Below are 20,326 nucleotides of genomic sequence, written 5' to 3' on the forward strand. Positions count from 1 at the left end.
TCTCTTGGATGGAAGTTAGACCCGCGGCCCAACAATCGATCGTTCCTCTCGCCGCTATTCGGGGCCCTCTCACCTTCGTCCAGTCCCATCGAGGCCTCTGTTCATCCAGTTTTGAGCGTTCGTTCAGGGTCGGTCCCCTCCCTGGGATGGCCGAGTGTTCTTGCGCAGATCCGCCGCCTCAGGCCGCAGAAGCCCCGAAGGGCCAGCCTTGGCTGTCAGGTGGTCGCCATTCTTCCCGCCATGCCATGCTCGCCGCCACCCGGAGATGTCCTCGAAGGCCTAGCTGGGGCTTCTCCGTGGCCCGACCCTGGACAGTAGGGGGCCGGTGGAGTAGTGGAGGGCGCGCGCAGAGGCTGCCGCCATCCAGGCGCATCGCTGGCAAAAGAGTCCCTGCAGAATCGCGGCGTGGCCCGGCGGTGGCTGCCGCAAAGGTTCGGGCTTCTAGCGTCCGCAGGACGGGGACCGAGGCTGCTCCCGGGCCCCCCACGGGCCACCCGGCACAAGCCGAGGCCGTGGAGGGCCCGGGTGGAAGAAGGCCGCACTACCGAGCTCGACGCGCCCTATGCCGGAACTGACTTGGCAGTTCTCCTCGCCCAGATAGGAGCGGCACCGGAAGTCCCCACAAACACCACCGGAGAGCTACGGTTCCCCAACTGCAAGGTTCCGGCCAGGGGCGGGGTGTCCTTTGCAACAGTGGTGGAATATGATGGTGAAGGAGGGGGACGGGGTGGGAGTGGGGGTGGGGCTTTAAAAAATCGCTTTACATCTTTTGTAGAGATCAGAAGGTCAGGAGAGAATAAAAGACCAAAAGTGAAAAAGAAAAAGCCCGCACTAGCAGACCCTGTAATTTGTGATGCATTATATAAATAATTATAGCCAAACTCCTAAGGGCCTGACGTACTACACTAGGAACAGCTAGTCTCACTAGAAATGGTGTTATAAACTAATTACCTAGTAAGACAGTGAACTGCCTGCCTTTTATCTATTCAAATACAACCTCACAGTATTGTTCCATGAGAAGGCAAGTCAGCCCCTCCCCCAAGTCACCCCTCTCATACTGTTTCTGGCTACGGTGTGTGTGTCTCTTTCTCTGTGTGTCTGTCTGTCTGTATGCATGTGTGTCTGTATGAGAGTTTTAGATGCCCTGGAACTGGAATTACAGACAACTGAGCTGAATCATCTCTCCAGCCGTGTGGAACAAAGTCTTTAAGGAGGCAAGGAATAACCAGTCACAGAGTGTGGGTGAAGAACCTCCCTAACAGAAGAGAATAGCAAACAGTTAACAGACTACAAAACTAGACCACATAGGCCTTACCTACTCCACAAACAGCAAAGGCCAGGGAAGAGAGGAGGGTCGGACCTGATCAATGTATGTAAGACAGAACTGAGAGCTACTGAAGGGCTTTGAGTTGCACCATGAAAGAGCTGAAGTGGGAACAAGGGCAGAGACCTTATAGCAGATGGTTGCAGTCAAGCTGGTGATGTATGGTAAGGGCTTACACCGTAGTTCTCCTGACCCTGGTTTCCCTTTTTAGTTTTAACTACCTAGAGGTGAACTGCTTCTCAGAAATGCTAAGTGGGTAATTCCCCGAATAGACAATGTGTACGTTTTACATAGCCCATAGTTCATGATGCAATACTTCTCGGCCCCATACCATCCTTTCAGGATATGACGTGTCCCGTTGTTTAGTGCCTCCACTCACTGGTCATTATCAGACTATTAGCAAACCACACAGCAAGTTCCAGGTCAGCCAAGCCTGCATAATGAGCACTCCCCTGCCCCACAAAACACGCCACCAACAACACTTTCCTTGGGGCTGGAGAAATGGCTCAGCAGTTAGTACCTGCTCTATTGGTGGACTAGAGTTTGGATCCCAGCACCCACATCAGGAAGCACAAGATGCCTGGAACTATAAATAGAAGGAATCCAAAGACTGCTTTAGCTTACATTAACACACACACACACACACACACACACACACACACACACACACACACACACACACAGCACATCTACTCTCGGGCTGGAGAGATAACTCAGCAGTTAAGAGCACTGTCTGTTCTTCCAAAGGTCTTGAGTTCAGTCCCCAGCTACCACAGGGTGGCTCGCAACCATTTATAATGGGATCTGATGCCCTCTTCTGGCATGCAGGTGTACATGCAGATAGAGTATTACTACCGAAATAAAATAACAAATCTTTATATATATATAAAAAAAAAGGACACACACAGAGAGAATAAAATGTCATAAAACCCATTGCTTATTTAACAATGGTTCCAAAGAGCAATGCTAGTGGTGTTAGCAGATTGGATATCACAGAAAAGCTATGACGTGCTTCCTTTAGTGAAAAAGGTGAACTTTTCTATTTACTAAGGAAAGAAAGAAACCTGTATGTTGAGGTTGATGAAATCTAGAGTAAGAGCAAGCCCTCCCCCGACTACTGTGCTGAGACCGGGACCAACAGCCATGGGCTTGCTTAGGATTTGCTCTGCCGCTGAGGCCCCTCCTGTCTAAGCTGAAGACTCTGTTGTAGACATAAACGGGACTCTCAGTCAGAAAGACCTTTCCGATGGAAAGCTGGGAGAAGGCCACGCACTCTCGTCTACAGTGGAAGACCAGAGCCTGAGACCGGGGAATGACTGGAGGGCTAGAAAACTGATCAAAGGTCTCCAGCATTGTAAAAGATGCCTGGACTTCGCACCTGCAGAGGAGGAGTGATCTCAGGAGTGAGCCCACGGGAGTTTCAGACATGAGGGAGGGCTGGGCACATAAGTGGTTACAGTGACACATTAAGGAATCAGCCACTGTGGTCCCCAACAGCCAAGCAAGCTGGTGTTCCTGGATCCCAGAGATGGCAGTGATACACATTTGCTGCTTCTTTTTTGTGATGACTTCTTAAACAATTTATTTTTATGCATTTTATATGCATTGGTGTTTTGCCTGCATGTGTGTATGTGTGTGTGGATCCCCTGGAACAGGAGTTACATATGGCTGTGAGCTACTATGTGGGTGCTGAAAATTAAACCTGGGTCCTCTTAAAGAACAGCCAGTTCTCCTAAGTGTTAAGCCATCTCTGCAGCCCCTTTGTTGATTCTTTTTTTTTTTTAAAGATTTATTTATTTATTATATGTAAGTACACTGTAGCTGTCTTCAGACACACCAGAAGAGGGCATCGGATCTCTTTACAGGTGGTTGTGAGCCACCATGTGGTTGCTGAGATTTGAACTCAGGACCTCTGAAAGAGCAGTCAGTGCTCTTAGCTGCTGAGCCATCGCTCCAGCCCCTGTTGATTCTTTTAAACAGGATCTCACTATATATTCCTGGCTACCTAGGAACTCACTATGTAAACCAGACTGACCTTGAACTCACAGAACTCCACATGAGGATGTCTCCCAAGTGCTGGACTTGTGCTAACACAAACCTGGCAGTGGCAGACGAATTCACTGGGCATATACTCTGGACCAAGCACCTTAATAACTGAAGATTTGATTTTTGTTATCTTATTTGATTTACAAAGCAATCCCGGGAGGTGTATTGTGTCACCCTCCTTAGAGATAGGAGGCTATGTAATCTGTTTAGCTTTCAGGAAAATCCTGTAGTCTAATCCGAGTCACCTGATCCCAGAACTCCCTAGAAGCATTACAGAAGATTTCAAGGCCTGAGCAGAGTCTTGTACACAGAAACTCAAAGCTTAGATTCGAAGCAGGCAAGCTAATGAAAGCCTCTGAAGGACTTTCTATCTTGGACTAGAGATTCTGGGGTGCAGAACTCTGCTCAACTGGAAGGTGGCTCCAGGGCTAAATCTAAATGATGCCGTTCAATTCTGGACATAGAGGCTGGGGTGCCTGAGTCCGGAAACTCTAGACATAGTGAGCATCGCTAACACTTCTCTGTGGGAGCCATCACATGTTGGCCCTGTGACACATAGCAGTATTTATTAGGGCAAAAGCTCTAAGCTCATTAGCAAAAAAGAGTGCTGAGCTTCGAGCCACCCACACGGCTTGCCAGAGAAACAAACAGTGCAGCAGCCACCCTGGCCTAGACACGCAGTACCCACCTCCTTATCAACCGATCTGCACCCAGGCAGATCCGACTGGCAGCTGTGTGGAGGTGTGAGCCAACAACCTGATCATAGCTCTCACTGGGTTATTGCTTGAATTCGGGAGTCTAATCTGTTCTAGCCCAGAGTCTCTCCAGCTTCAATGATTCCCCAAAACAGCTCAGCAGTGTCCGTTCTTGTCTATGTGCCACAGTGGATTTAGTCCCTTTAGGCTATGAGGAGAAAATATCATCAATTCTGTAGCTTATAAATCAATGGACTTTGGCCAGGCATGATGGCATATGATTTAATCCCAGCACTTGGGAGACAGAGGCAGGTGGATCTCTATAGGTTGTAGACCAGCCTGGTCTCCAGAGAGAGTTCCAGGACAGCCAAGACTATGTAGACAGACCCTGCCTCAAACAAATGAACAAATGAAAACAAAGCAAAACCCCCTGCAACAGTAGGGACTCCCCGCAGTTCTAGGATCAGGAAGTCGGTAGATTTGTCATCTCATGAGGACTTGATTTCTGGTTCATAGATGGAGTCTTCTGGTTTTTGTCTCACATGGTACAAGGGGTCGAGTCTCTCTAGAGTCCCTTTTATAAGGACACTGATCCCACTCACAAAAGTTTATCCTCAAGACCTAATTTCCCTCAATGGCTCTGCCTCTAAGACCTTGAGCAGACAGAGTTAGCATTTAACATGTGAATTTGTAAGGTTCCCAGTACTATACTGAGAATCCCTTTGTCTTCGTGAAGTCACAGTTGACACGATAGTCATATTTTCCTAATGTACACTGAGGTAAATATATACCTTTGCTTCCTTCCTTTTTTCTGTTTTTGTTTGTTTGTTTTTTGTTGTTGTTTTGTTTGTTTGTTTTCACAAGATTTCTCTGGATAGCCTTGGAACTCACTCTGTAGACCAGGCTGCCTTCTGAGAGCTGGGAGGAAAGGCATATGCCACCACTGCCCAGCATACGTATATAATTTTTTTAAAAAGACTTTTAAAACAAAGGCATTTATTTGGCTTGTGTGTTTGTGCACATGCCTACAAGTGTTGTGGTCAGAGGACCACTAGCAGAAGTCTTTCCTTCCGTGACGTGGGTCATGGGATCGGACTTGGGTGGTCATCGGACTTGGCAGCAAGTGCCTTTAGTTGCTGAGTTATCTGGCTGGCTCAGATATAGAATTCTTAAAAAGGTTCCTCTTGAGATCAGATTGATGCAACCAGTAATCCTAAGTCACACTTCGGTTAAACAGTTGGTATCAAAGGGACTTAGGAGACAACATTAAAGAGCTGACAATGGCCGAAGCATTATCTGAGCAGCAGATAATAAATAAATACAATAAACATCATGGTGTTGGAGTATAGGTTAATGTCTAACTAAACATCCACAAGTCCATGTTGATATTAATGATTGAATAAATAAATATCTAGAAATTTTATGAGGAATTATTCTTTTAGATGTTTAAAAGATGCTATTTTATGTACATAAATGTTCTGCCTGCATGTATATAGGTTCACCATGTGCATGCCTAGTATTCATTGAGGTCAGAAAAGGGCATCAGATTCCCCTAGAACTGGAGTAATGGATGGTCTGTGGGTGCTAGGGACTGACCCTGGGTCCTCTAGAAGAGCAGTCAGTGCTCTTAACGGCTAAGCCATCTCTCCAGTCCAAGACAAATTATTCTTATATAAGACTCTCGGGGCTGGGGTGTAGCTCAGTGGTGGAGTACATGACACTAAGTACGGTGTGGAGAAACGTGGTACAAATCAGCTTGGTCATGTGATCAAGCCATGATGAGAGCATGTAGCCCTAACTCACACTCATGGCAAGATCACTTACCTGTGATGTCCTTTCCCCAACTGCATGACCCCCTCCCCCGTCTAAACATTAGGAAGAAATCAGATGGAACCAAATCCAAGACTTCCTGTAAATTAGCTGATCAGTACCTCTCAAAAGGTCAAGGTCGGAGCCAGGTGTGGTGCTGTGAGCCTTTACCCCCGGCACTCTGGAGGCCGAGGCAATAGGATCTCTAGACTTTGAGGGCAGGCCTTGTCTACGCAAGAAGTTCCAGTCTAGCCAGACACAGTGAGACCCTGTCTCGACAAACAAACAAAAACAAACAAGCAGATACCTCTCAGGTCATGAGAACAGGAAACCTCGAGAAAGTGCAGAGAGGGGAACAAGGAGAGAAGGTGACTTACATGCGGTGTGGGGTCCTCCGTAGGACTCTGAAAGTGAACAAGGGTATTAGTGGGTATACCCACGGCTGGTTTTATGCCAACTTGGCCCAAGCTAGAGAGGAGGAAGCCTCAATTGAGAAAATGCCTCCATAAGATCTAGCTATTAGATATTTTCTCAATTAGTGATCAATGGGGGAAGACCCATTGTATGGTGGGTGGTGCCATCCCTGGACTGGTGGTCCTGGGTTCTGTCAGAGAGCAGGCTGAGCAAGCCATGATGAGCAAGCCAGCAAGCAGCACCCCTCCAAAGCCTCTGCACCAGCTCCTGCCTCCAGGATCCTGCCCTGTGTGAGTTCCTGTCCTGACTTCCTCTGATGATGAACAGTGATGTGGAAGTGTAAGCGAAACAAACCCTTTCCTCCCCAACTTGTTTTTGGTCATGGTGTTTCGCCTAGGCAATAGTAACCCTAACTAGGATAGCGGGGAAACTCTTAAGTTTGAGTAAAGATTTAGGTTAATTGGAGCAAATGCCCTAGAAAGATAAGAGAGGGAAGTGGCCCCAAAGACTAGAACCCGGTGTCTTTGGACAGCTCTTACCATTATTTAGTCTTCAGACTGAATGGAATTGAGTTGTCTCCTGTCAATAAGCCTCCTTACACTTTAAATAACAACTATGGGATGACATTTAAAACCTACTCCTTCCCGCTCTACCCGAAGCCATCTTGGTGTGACACAAGTCACACTTTGCCAACAGTTGACGCCAGAGGTTGGGGTACGGCTCAGGCGGGTGCTGATCCAGGACAGGCTCTGGGCTCCATAACAGCGACAGTGTTGGTGGGGTTGGGCAAAGGAGACTGCTCTGAGGGGTTGGAGGGTCTCGACTTGCAATCTGGCTCTACTATAATCAAGGTTGTGACCTGGGTTAAGTCACCAGATCCCTTGAAGGGCCTTCCCTCATCTGCCTGAGAGGACTACAATCCCCTCCTCAGAGGAACGCTCTCAGAATTCCCGTGGACCGCGTGGCAGATGCTCAACAAGCCTCCAGTCAGCATCTTTTCCTTTCCCCTCCATTTATAGACTGTGTTATACTTCCCATGTTTTCTACAGACAGAAATGTTTGATCAACACAAAATCTCACACAGTAAGATGAAGTCTTCCTTCTTGTTTTATATATATATGGTGGAACTGTGTTAACTGACTTAGTCAGCACTGCCTAACTAGAGGGCTAGAGATAGTGGGTGACTGAGGACATGACACTTATTTATTTATTTATTGAGGCATGAGGTCTTGCTATGTACCCTTGGCTAGTTTGGAAGTGACTCTGTAGATGTAGGCTGGCCTTGAACTAGATTCCCCCACACACCCACCCACTCATGACTCCCTAATGCTAGGATTTAAGGGCTAGAATTAAAAGTGTATGTCACCATACCTGAGGCATACAGCCATTTAGATGGAGCAGGTTTGCTGGCCTGACCTTTGAACCATTGTGCAGTCCTTTGTAGACATTTTAGTTTATGGCCATGTGTTCCTAACTCCTGGCTCACACAGCTGGAACTTGATCACAGATATCTGGACCTGACGCCATATTCTTGGGTATCTGCAGCGACAGTGTGCCCACCCAGTTTCTCGGTGGTCCCTGATCTCACAGGCTTCCCAACTTTAGAGCCCTGCAAGATAGATTTATAATTTGCTCCTGCTTTAACCTGCATTCTCGGTTTTTGTTTGTCTTTTCCTTTCTGGTGCCAGGGATCAAACCTACGGCCTCGTGCATGTTGGGCACAGTGCTCTACCCCTGAGCTACATCCCTCGCTCCTCAGTTCTTTGTTCTAACATATTTTTATACCAAGTTCTTGAGACAGGGTCATGCAGAGGACTGAGCAGAGGTGTTCTGAAGCAGAGCACAGAGACCTGCTAATGGAGACTTATGCTTTCAGGGATAGGCCGTAATAAAAAGGTGGAGGGTTTTTTTTTTTTAACTTCTTTTTGAATTATGGTGGTATGTTGCCCATGATAGTCCACAACGTGTAGTCTAAGGTGATTCTCCATCCTGCCAGCAGCTGAGGTTACACCTCTACATCCCAGCAGAATTTGGTTAAGGACTCACACCTCAACATGTCAAGGGTTGGATTCCTTGCATCCTGTCTTGGCTCTTGCACCTCAGGCCAGGTGACCTTGTGCAAGACACGAAACCCTTTTGTGCTTGATCTCCTCACCTGTGAAAAGGAATTGTTACAGGAGCAATGTTGTGAGGCTCCGTTCAAATGCTGTAGACGGCTTTTGTCACAGGTTTGACACTTGCCCTTGTCATAGAGCCCAGCGTTCCCTAATCACCTCTCAGGCTGTTCTTGTGGACATGGCCTCACTGTCCAGAGAAAGTTGATTGCCCCGGGGACGGTGCGGGTTTGTAGCATGCATCTGGGGGGTGGGGGTTTCTGCATCCCTCTCCTTGTCATGTAGCCTTATGTGAGCCATTTCTAATCATCTCCATGAGGGTAAAGAGATGTTATAATGGCAACCTGGTCGTGGAGATTACTGTGCTGCCTTCTCCCCTGCACCAGTAGCTGCTGCTGTCGCGCGATGCTTCATCTTCAGGCTCTGGTGGTGCGGGGCCAGGGAAGAGAATCCAGAACCAAGTAGCCTCAGAGCAAGAGTAGAGAAGCCTGGTACAGCTGCAGGCTGCGATCACGCCCCTGTTGCCATGGCAACACTAGGAGGCTGCTGGGAAGGTGCTGGCTTCAAGCCTGACGAGACCAGGCTCCGCCCTTATCCAGCCAAGGCTCCGCCCAGAACACAAGGGACCTGAAACCTAGCACTTAACTGGCTGCCACCTGACTGGCTTCCTACAACGCACTGGCCACAGATGCCATCATCGCCAGATAATCCGAGTGTGTCTGGCTCTCTGACTGAACACTGATTTCACAGGTGCCTGACAGACCAAGACAGTCTGCTCTGTCCATCCCTACCACAGTTGACTGACTTCCCTAACCTCGCTCATGGCTTCTCTCCTGTAGGAGGCTTTTGTCTGAGGTGATCTAACTGCAGCTGACCAACTAGACCCTATCCACGCCTGACAAGCTACAACTGACTGGTGTCAGCCACCTGTGTCTGAATGGTGGCAGTTTACTGATTGAGTCCATCTGTGCCAACTGCATGGCTTCCCCTTCCCCCAAACCCCAATACCTCAGCTTGAGATCAGATGGGCTGGCCTAGACCACACCTGGATCTGAGTGCCCTAACTGGCTTCAGAACTACAACGAGGCTACTCTCGTGGGTCTCCACAACACCGAGATGGGTCAGCTGGCCAAACCCTCAGCCCACTTGGCATGGCTGCTGATTCTGCCTCTCAGTGGACCTGTACCTCATGGGCAGGGCATTCTATGTGACTGGACCTGCCTGATATCCTTCCATGGCTACCTATGTCTGACCAAGCTTGATTCACAGCATCAACTTTACCCGCCTAAAGGCCATGATGGCTGACCACCCTGGCTTCATCCACCCCTCATACAGTAGCCATTCAGTAAGCAACAGTCCAAATTGACTGATTGGTTAGTCAACTGCATTGGATTGATTAGGGTCCTACTGCTGTGAGTAGACACTGCTTTCCAGAGTCCTAAAATCCACATCCTCCAAACAAAAACACGGTCAGGCCCATCACAGCCACATCCAAATCCCTGGTACCAACTTCTGTCTTAGTTAGGGTCTTACTACTGTGCGGAGGCACCATGATCAATGCAAGTCTTATAAAGGGCATTTCATCAGGGCTGGCTTACAGGTTCAGAGGTTCAATCCATTATCATCAAGGCAGGAACTTGTCTGAGTCCAGGCAGGCATGGTGCAGGAGGAGCTGAGAGTTCTACATCGTCATCTGAAGGCTGCTAGCAGAAGACTGACTTCCAGGTAGCTAGGGTGAGGGTCTTAAGCCCAAACCCTCAGTGACATGCCTACTCCAACAGGGCCACATCTTCTAATCCTGCCACTCCCTGGGCTGAGCATATACAAACCATCACAATCCCTTTTGTCATAGATGCCCATGAGGACTTCTTCGTGCTGTTTGTGCAGGGTCTGAGACCTGAACATTTTTAACATAAGACTCAGCCTTGGAGGAGCAAAGCATGGGCACCAACAGGGAGAGGGGCTTAGGAAAAGCCTGAGATGGAGCAGGTAGCAGGAGTAGGAGTCCGGGCCCAGTGGTGGAAAGCTGCAAGAAACAGCAGACTGGGGAAGAGACTATAAGGTGTGCAGATCTCCTACCTCAGGAATCTAGGTTTGTACCAGAAGCAAAACCTGGAGGAGCTGGCTTGGCATGCGAGCGCCTCCAGTAAGCATATGGCCTTGTGCCTCTTTTTCCTTCAGATATGGGAAATCTCTGTGTCCTGCTTTGTGGAAGGGGCATCCTGCAGACCTTCCAAGTTTAAATCTCCCCTGTCATGTCTATGTGGGACCGCCAGGCCGATCCCACGGAGAAGCTTCATCTCTAGAAAGAAGCTCTTTACTGTAAGAGGGGAGGAAGTACAGGCTAGAGACTTTTTTTTTAAGTGTATCGATTGCACGGATGGGTATGCTATGAATTATATCTACTGCTATTAATGCTAATAAAATGAGAGCATTGGACAACCTATCTCAGCGGAACTCTAGCGTGCTAAGATGTTGTCTCTCCATTAATAGCAGGGGCCTGGCCGCCTCATCGGCTTCATTATCAGTCAGAGGAGTGTGATGGGAGGAAATGATCAGCTTCTCTCCCAGGGCCCTCAGCCAGTGTGGGCAGTGGGCTTCCCCAGGGGGTTGGGAAAAGAGGCAGCAACAAATTGGACAGAGCACTTTGTACCCCATTTGCTTCTGCGTTCTGCGAGTATTCAGTAAGCACGACATGGCAGCGCTGCTCCAGATGTTCATCCCTGGCTCTGGTCCTCTATGTTTCTAACAGGTCCTCAGGTGATGCTACCGTGTGAGAAACACTGATGCAATGACTGAGTTTGTCAGCTCTGGTGTCAGAATTCCCAGAATGCCTTTCTGGGAATTTGTACCCTACTACATGGGAGCTATGTGACTTAGACCTACCGAGTCCTGGAATCCTTTTATGGCTTGATTCTCCTCATTTGTACAATCTGCATAATTATAGTCGCTTTAGACGGTCATATTAAGTAATATAAAGGACTTAGCATGTAATTTCTATTCTGGGATTGCATCCTGGAGACATATCCCTGCATGTGCCGAGTAACATATGCACAATAATATCTACAATAGGAAAGAAACGCCCTAAATATCCAACAGTGGGAGTCAGGGTGTTCAACAGAACACCACAGAAAGAGTAAGATATTGCTTTCAGTTCTTATTTTATGCGAGAGACCGAATTCAGGACCTTGGGAATGCTACACACATGACTTGTGGTCTTTACACAGGTGAGCGTGACTCTTGATAGTACTCATATGAGGAGAACTTCCAAATAAAAACGTAAAAAGGTACAGAACAGCTTGTGTTTGCAAAGGAAAGTAGTTAGGGGGCGGGGTGCCAGGGAGATGGCTCAGTCTGTGAAGTACTGGCCACGCGGGCGTGAAGACCTGAGCTGGGATTGCGGGCACCACGTGCAAGGAGAGCGCAGAGGTGCACATCTGTATTTCAAACACTGGGGTTGGGGAGGAGGAGACAGATGGGATCCCTGGATTGGCCAACCAGTCTAGCCAATCCATGAGCTCCAGGTTCCGTGAGAGACCCTGTCTCAGCGGCAGAGAGCAGCTGAGGAAGACTCCCAGCATTCACCTCTGCTCTTGACATGCACACCCACATGTGAGGGTGTACACCCTCATGCAGAAGTCCACACAGACAAAGGAGTCTTATAAAGTTTAGACAGCTGTAGGTTCATATACACATTCTCTGAAATGAGAATTTAAAAACTGATAATGTAGGGGGAAATTGTTCTTCTAGAACAACCCACTTGGCTTCTCACAAGTACCTGCATGTAACTCTAGTTCCAGGGGATCTGACACCTGACATACATGCAGGAAAAATACCAATGCACACGAGAATAAAATAGGAATAAATATTTTTTTAAGATTTATTTATTTCATGTATGTGGACATATGGTCACTGTCTTCAGACACACCAGAAGAGGGCATCGGGTCCTATTACACATGGTTGTGAGCCACCATGTGGTTGCTGGGAATTGAATTCAGGACCTCTGGATGAGCAGTCAGTGCTCTTAACCGCTGAGCCATCTCTCCAGCCCAACAATAAATATATTTTTTTAAAAAATAATTTAAAAACTGATAATGGTAGGAGAAGAAATAGATAGCTGGAAGCAACTGAAGGAAAAAAAAATGTATATATAGTTTTTAAAATCTGATCTTAGCCGAAAGTCTGAGAAGTGTTGAGAGATTAATTTTAAAGTACATGTATCTTGGCAGCGCCTTGGAGGTCCCGTGGATTTGTGTCTTGCTTCAATAGTGTTGGGACGGAACAGACGTGGGGAGGTGTGTGGGAAGGACAGGGGTGTGTGTGGGGGAGGGACGGGGGCGGGGGAACTCTCACTTTATTAGCTTCCAGCCACCTTAAAAGTCTCACCAGTTGCAGACTCCGGTATCATTTCCTTGCCGCCTTCGGCTCCTAGGACCAGTCAGCACCGTCTTCGTGGTTAACCCCATACTTTGGATCAGCCATGACCTCTCAGATTCGTCAGAATTATTCCGCCGAAGTGGAAGCTGCGGTGAACCGCGTGCACCTGCGGGCCTCCTCCACCTACCTTTCTCTGGGCTTTTCTTTTGATCAGGATGACGTGGCTTTGGAGGGTGTAGGCCACTTCTTCCGAAACTTGGCCAGAGGAGAAGCTCAAGGGTACCGAGCTCGGTACCCTTGAGCTTCTCCTCAAGTTGCAGAAGGATCTCGGAAGCTGTGCACTCTTCCAGGATGTGCAGAAGCCATCTCAAGATGAACGGGGTAAAACCCAGGAGGCCATGGAAGCTGCCTTGACCCTGGAGAAGAACCTGAACCAGGCTCTCTTGGATCTGCACTCCCTGGGTTCTGCCCGCACAGACTCTCACCTCTGTGACCTCTTGGAAAGCCACTTCCTGGATAAGGAGGTGAAGCTGATCAAGAAGATGGGCAACTGCCTGACCAACCTCCATAGGGTGGCAGGGCCACAACCAGCACAGACAGGAGTGCCCCAGGTACCTCTGGGCCAGTATCTCTCTGAACGCCTCACTCTCAATCTCTGCTCCCTCCTCTGCTCTGCACCAGCCGCCTCAGGACCTCCACCTGAATGAACCTCTCAAGCCACTAGGCAGCTTCGATGTTCTCTCACGGCTTGCAGGTATACATACAGATAGAACACTCGTATACATTAAAAGAGATTTTCTAGTGTAGTCTTTTTTTCTCTTATTCACCTTTCTGGGCACTGCTGACAAAACCCAGCCAGGTTCATGCATGCTGTGCTGTCAACGCCTGACCCTCTTCCTGTTTGCTTGTCTAGATTTATTTATTGTATGTGTATGAGTGTGTTTTGCCTGGGTGTATTTATGTGTGTGCACTACATATGTGCCTAGTGACTGTAGAAGTCAGAAGAGGACATCAGATGCCCTGGAGTTGGGGTTATAGACATAGGGTTGTAAGGCTGGCTGCTGAGAACCTAACCCAGGTCTTCTCCATGAGATGCTTAATGGCTGAGTTCCCCCCCCACTTTTTTAAAGATTTTTTTTTTTTATCTGTAGCTGTCTTCAGACACCAGAAGAGGGCATCAGATCCCATTACAGGTGGTTGTGAGCCACCATGCAGTTGCTGGGAATTGAACTCAGGACCTCTGGAAGAGCAGCAGTCAGGGCTCTTAACCACTGAGCCATCTCTCCAGCCCCAGCCCCTACTTTTTATTTTTTCATTGTATCTCTGCGTGTTTCAGGGTGTGGTGCTTACATGTTATACATTCATGTATGTACATAAATATGGAGGCCAGAGGTCAACATCAAGTGTCTTTCTCAAACACTCTCCACCTTATTTTTTTGAGACAGGTCATGGGTTGGCTAGACCAGCTTGCCAGTAAGCCTCCAGAATCCTCTTGTTTCTTCTGCCTGTGCTGGGATTCCAGGCCTGCCCACTATGCCCAAACATTTTCATGGATGCTGGGAATCTGAACAGGCCTCATGCCTGTGTAGCAAGCACTTTATCTCCTGAGCATTTCCCTGGATGAAGAAGCCAAGCTTTAGAGAGAGAGTCCATTGCCTCAGAGAGAGGACATAGGCAGCCCCAGGCTCTCCAGAGAAGCAGGGGTCAGTCTAGGGCTCTCTCGGGGAACCCTACATTCTCTAAATGTCTACCTTCACCTCATTAATTGCTTTGCTTAGGACTCCTCAACTGGCTTAGACTAGTTGTGGTTTAATTCCCCGACCAAACTTTCTAGACTAACCCCTTACCCTACCCTGTGAGAACTCTCTAACTTGTGGTTGCCTCCAACCAACAGTGCCCCTGCTTTCTCCATGCTGCGTCTGGTCTGCGCAGGCTGCTTAGATGCCTTCCTTCCTTCTCGTCGTTTATGAAGACTAAGCTTATATTCCGCTCTCTCCAAGAAGAATTCCCTGATTTCTCCAGCTCATAAAACGCTTTCCCATCTCGAACTAACGCAACACATTCTTGTAAAACCCTTAGCGTTTGACAAGAACTGCAGGATGGTGCCTTATACAATGGCAAGGACCAGGAAGGACTGGTTCCTTATCTCTGATTCTCCGTTTTTGCAGCTATAAAATTATGCAGATGACCATAGCCCATAGCTGTCCTTATTGTCTCGGGAGGCCCCGGTGAGCATGGTCCTGAGCAGCCTGGAGCTGGGAGCTAGTCGGCAGAAACCGCTCTGCTTGTCCGTTCCCTGATGTTTACTTGGCCCAGAGGCCTGGCTTGATGAAACCCAGCCCTGTTACTGAGCACCTTGGGAGGCCTCCCTCCAGGGTCCCTCTGTGCTCAGACAGTGGCCCTTTGTGGAGAAAAGGAGTGGATTGAAAGAGGAGACTCTGGAAACCTTTCCCTCCCCCTGCCTCCAGCAGCCCTCGGCAGCAGCCTTGGACTATCCTGTGCCTGGGTGGCCTCTGCTTCAAGCCTGGAGGCTGGTGAGGTGAGGCAGAGCCTCCGGGCAGCCAGCTAGGCAGAGAGCGTGAGGAGGGGTCCCACAAGGATGGCCGTTGAAGCAAAGCCTACTTTAACTCTCTGAGGGCTGCTTACTATATAGGCTCTCCAAAGAGGCTTCTTCCCCACCCCTACCCCTCCCCGGCCAGGAGGAGACGTTCTTCATCCTCCCAGAACCACAGGCTTCTGGCTAGGACAGAATGTTACGCTTTGTCCCTTTTAGCCAAACCTTAGGGACTCCTGTACCCAGTAAAAAGGTGGGGAATCTTAACATGGAATGCCAAGCCTGCCATGGTAGGAGTCAGAGAGAAGGCGACACCAGTGTACAGCAATGTGGCAGTGCAAAGAAGAGCCCTCAGCCAGGTTTGGTGGCACGCCTGCCATCACAGTCCCGGCACTTGGCAGGTGAGGACAGAAACACTGTGAGTTTGAGGCTAGGCCGCGTCACAAGATGATATCCATCTCAAAACACCCACCAAAGGGCCAGGGCAGTGGCTTAGAGAGTAGTAGGATCACCCGGTGAGCAAGCTGAACTCCCTGAGTTTGAATCCCCAGAACCAGTGTGAAAAGACAGATGTGCTATGCTATGTGCATCTCTAATCCCACTGTTGAGAGAGAGAGAGAGAGAGAGAGAGAGAGAGAGAGAGAGAGAGAGAGGAAAAGAGAGAGAGAGAGGGAAGAGAGAGGAGAGGGGAGAGAGAAAAAGAAGAGAGAGAGGAGAGGGGAGAGAAAGAGAGAGGGAGGGGAGAGAAAGGAGGAAAGAGAAAAGAGAGGGAGGAAGAGAGGAGAGAGAGAGAGAGAGAGAGAGAGAGAGAGAGAGAGGACAGATGGGGGTATCTGAAATCTGAGAGCTGTCCTGGAGCACTCCCTGAAGAATCGGAAACAAGAAAAACCCTGCCTCAAAACAAACCGAGAAGGCGGAACCACCTCCCTGAAGGTGTCCTCTGACTTTGAGTACACACCAACCATCCACATCACACACATTCGCTCACGCACATACACCTACACACCGTAACAACCCGCAAACAAACAATTAAACCAGGCGAGAAAGGAGCAGTCAGAGGCTTGGATTCCAGTCCCTGCTGAGCCTGAGCCACTCTCTGGATGACATTAACCAGTGGCTTTCCCTTTCCTCTGCCTCAGCTTTTTCAGTGCAGAATTACAGAGGTGGGGTAGACGACTATCAAGGATTTTTGCTATCCCGATTCTCCCCTCCCCCCCCAATTCTTTGATCACCGAGAAGAAAGGGAGGAGCAGGCGGGCTGGAAGCAGGTGACTGGCGTGCTCACTGTGGATGCTCCAGGGGATTCGCCAGCAGTCGCTAGGCAGCCTCTGCTCCGTTGCTGGGATCCCCTCCCTCTCCAATGCTCCCCCTCGCCTGCCTTCCCAACCCACTCTGAGGGCTTCTTGTAATGAGGTCTAGGAGCTGTTGGATTTAGATTCGTCTTATTCTAGCTTTTGTTCCCACAGAGAGGGACTCTGAAGGACCATGGGTGTCATTGACAGGTCCTGGGTGGAGTGGAGAAAGGAAAGGAATCAAGAAAATTAAGAAGGAAGGTGGGATGGGAGAGGAGGAGCCTAGAGAAGAAAGAAAGGAATGTGAACAGGAAGAGGGAGGGGGAGGGGTAAGAAAGAGCCGGGGGGGGGCAGAATTGAGGAGGCAGAGGCAGGAGGATTAGGAATTTAAGGCCAACCTTGCCTACTAATGAGTGTGAGGCCATCCTGAGCCAAATAAAATTCTGTCTCAGAAAGGGAGAAGGCCTGAGGAGATGACTCACTTGGTAAACCACTGGCCTTGCAAGTACGAGGATCTAAGTTTGATCCCAGGGCCCGTGTGCAAAGCAGACGTCATACGTGTTGATAATCCTGGCGCCAGGGATGCTGAGTCAAGTGGATCTGTGGGGCGTGCAGGCCTCCAGGACTTGGTGTGCTCTAGGCCCCTAATCACAGCAGACCCTGTCTCCAAAAAGGGGCTGAGATACCAGAGGAACAATACCTGGAAGTCTCCAAGCACACACACACACACACACACACACACACAGACACACACACACACACACAGACACACACACACACCACACACACACACACACACACACACACACACACACACACACACACACACACACACACACACACACACACACACACACACACACACACACACACACACACACACACAGACACACACACACACACACACACACACACACACACACACACACACACACACACACACCACACACACACACACACACACACAGACACACACACACACAGACACACACACACAGACACACACACACACAGACACACACACACACACACACACACACACACACACACACACACACACACACACACACACACACACACACACACACACACAGGTAAAAGAGAAGGAGAAAGGAGGCAGAGAACAAAGAAGGCCCGGATGGTAGAGAGGAACAGGACAGAGCCTGTGGGAGAGCACACGCCTTGGTGACACAAGCAAGTGGGGGCAGCTCGGGCTGCTCCAGGACCACAGTTTGACTGGAGATAAGTGTGTAGACAAAACTACTTCCGGTCTGTCTGTAGGAAGTCTGCGTGTGCGACTGACAAGTTCAAATCTTTCATTTTATCCTCTCCGTTCCAATCCAACAATTAAACTTGGTAAAGCCCAGAGGAACATTTTTATCCATCCAAACCTTCAACTAGGGCTGACGTAGCATCCATGTTCCCAGAGTGGAACACAAAGTCTGTAGTTAAGAGGAAGTCAGTAAACACTGAGTGCTTAGGGGGAGCCACTGCCAGGACCTGGGCTCAGAGATGGTAAAGTCAAAAGTTCCAGATTCTCCAAGAGAGATCCTGAAAAGATCATAGGAGAGCCAGGCATGGTGACCCATATCTTTAATCCCAGCAGTTGGGAGGCACAGGCAGCCAGGTCAGCCAGGGCTACATAGTGAGACCCTGTCTCAAACAACAGCAGAAACATCAAGAATTATGGGAGACCAGAAGAAACCAGAACAGAACCTCTGCTACTTTAGCCAGGAAAGCTCAGGTGAAGACTGTGGTGTGGGTCAGTCTTGGTCGCTTGAACAAATCCCAGAAGCCCGGAGGAGAGCCTCACAGGGTTCTGTGTGTGAGTGAGAAGCAGGGTTCCCTAAGAAAAGGGGGATCCTTACTAGAAAAAGGGATATTTTTTGCTTTAAGCAGAACTTTAAAAAAAAAAAGATTTATTATATTTATATGAGTTTACCATAGCTGTCTCCAGACACACCAGAAGAGGACATCGGATCCCATTACAGATGGTTGTGAGCCACCATGTGGTTGCTGGGATTTGAACTCAGGACCTCTGGAAGGGTAGTCAATGCTCTTAACCTCTGAGCCATCTCTCCAGCCCTAAGCAGAATGTTTAAAGGATTTTCCTAATCTTGTTTTATCCGTGTGGGTTTTTGCCTGTATGTTTGCTGCATGTGTGCAGTGTCCACAGAGAAGAGGATTCCTGGAACTGGAGTTACAGATGGTTGCGAGCCTTTTATGTGGAGGCTGGGAACCGAACCCAGGTCCTCTCCCAAAACAGTAAGTGTGTTTAACTTTTGAGTCACCTTTCCTGCTCTGTGCTTCCTTTTAATTGGTGACCAGGATCCAACAATCCAACTCCTGGCCTCAGACACTGAACATGTGCTATGCTGGGCATGTACCCAGCCTTACAAAAGGGAAACTATGCTTTCCTTTTTTATATTTTAAACTGGTGCTAAAGACCAAACCTAGGACTTTAGATACAGGAAGCAGTTGTTCCACTGCTGAACCACAACCCCAGACCAGAGAAAAGGTTATTAGAACCATGGATTCTTCATTTATCCAGGAACAAGGGAGGCTTGTATAGGAACAAGGGCTGTAAGGATGGTTTTTTTGAAGAGTTTGGGGACTGGAGAGATGGCTCAGTGGTTGAGAGCACTGACTGCTCTTCCAGAGGTCCTGAGTTCAATTCCCAGCAACCACATGGTGGCTCACAACCATCTGTAATGGGATCTGATGCCCTCTTCTGGTGTGTCTGAAGACAGCTACAGTGTACTCATATAAATATTTTTTTTTTTAAATCATAAAAAGAAAAAGAGGAATTTGAGCTGAAGGCTGGGCTAGAATGTTTACTTGAGGCCCCGGGTTTGATTCCCAGTGCCGCACATATGCACACACAAAGTGGGAGGAGCAGAGAATAGATGTGACACAGATGTGGAGATGCACCACAGGGAACCTCGATGCTCAAGCCTCGAGCTGTGGATGTGGGGTCTGCTCTTGAATATGAAAGGTTCCTTGCTGTGCTGTGGAGGAACTGATGTGGATGCCAAGGTATAGAATGGACAGAGGGTTTTCTGTTTGCTTGCACATTTGCTTTTGGTAGTGCTGGCGACAGAACCCAGGGCCTCACACACGCCCATGTCCTTCTAATGGGTTCCAGCTCTAAACCTCACGGAGTTTCAAATCTAGGAGCAGAATTGCTATGTCAGAGCTTTATCCTCTTCCACAGAGACTGCCGCACGTGATCACAAGGTGGGAGGACTTATTGGCCATTCTTACCTCTACTTCTGTGAGCTTTTGTTCACATTCTTTGCCCATTTGCTTAATATCGATGATAGGAATTCTCTGTACATTTTAGATTCTTGTCCTCCGTCAGCCAAAAGCACTGATGTCCTTTCCTTCCCAATTAGCGGTTCACCTTCTGTTTCATGCCATCTTTTGATGCAGCTTCTGCATTTAGTGTAATTTGATTCTATAGATCAAACAATTTAAGTTTGCCCTCGCATTTGTGTGTTAGTAAACACGTGCTCGCAAGTCACAGCACACAGGGAAGTCAAGGAGACTTGCAGGAGTCTGTCCTTCCGCTGTATGGGGCCCGGGGATGGAACTGGTCTTAAGACCAAGCACTTTCACCTGTTGGGCCATCTTGCTGGCCCAACTATGTAGTTCTTTTCATTTCACACAATGATGAATTTGATGTGTCAATTTGGCTGGGG

At 48.6% G+C, this 20,326-nt stretch overlaps 1 pseudogene; it reads left to right on the forward strand.

Annotated features, from left to right (window-relative positions):
- Positions 1 to 12,882: 12,882 nt before the first annotated feature.
- LOC116901053 lies at positions 12,883 to 13,486 on the forward strand (annotated as a pseudogene).
- Positions 13,487 to 20,326: the final 6,840 nt, after the last annotated feature.

This window comes from Rattus rattus, chromosome 5 (assembly GCF_011064425.1).
Source record: "Rattus rattus isolate New Zealand chromosome 5, Rrattus_CSIRO_v1, whole genome shotgun sequence".
Lineage (NCBI taxonomy): Eukaryota > Metazoa > Chordata > Mammalia > Rodentia > Muridae > Rattus > Rattus rattus.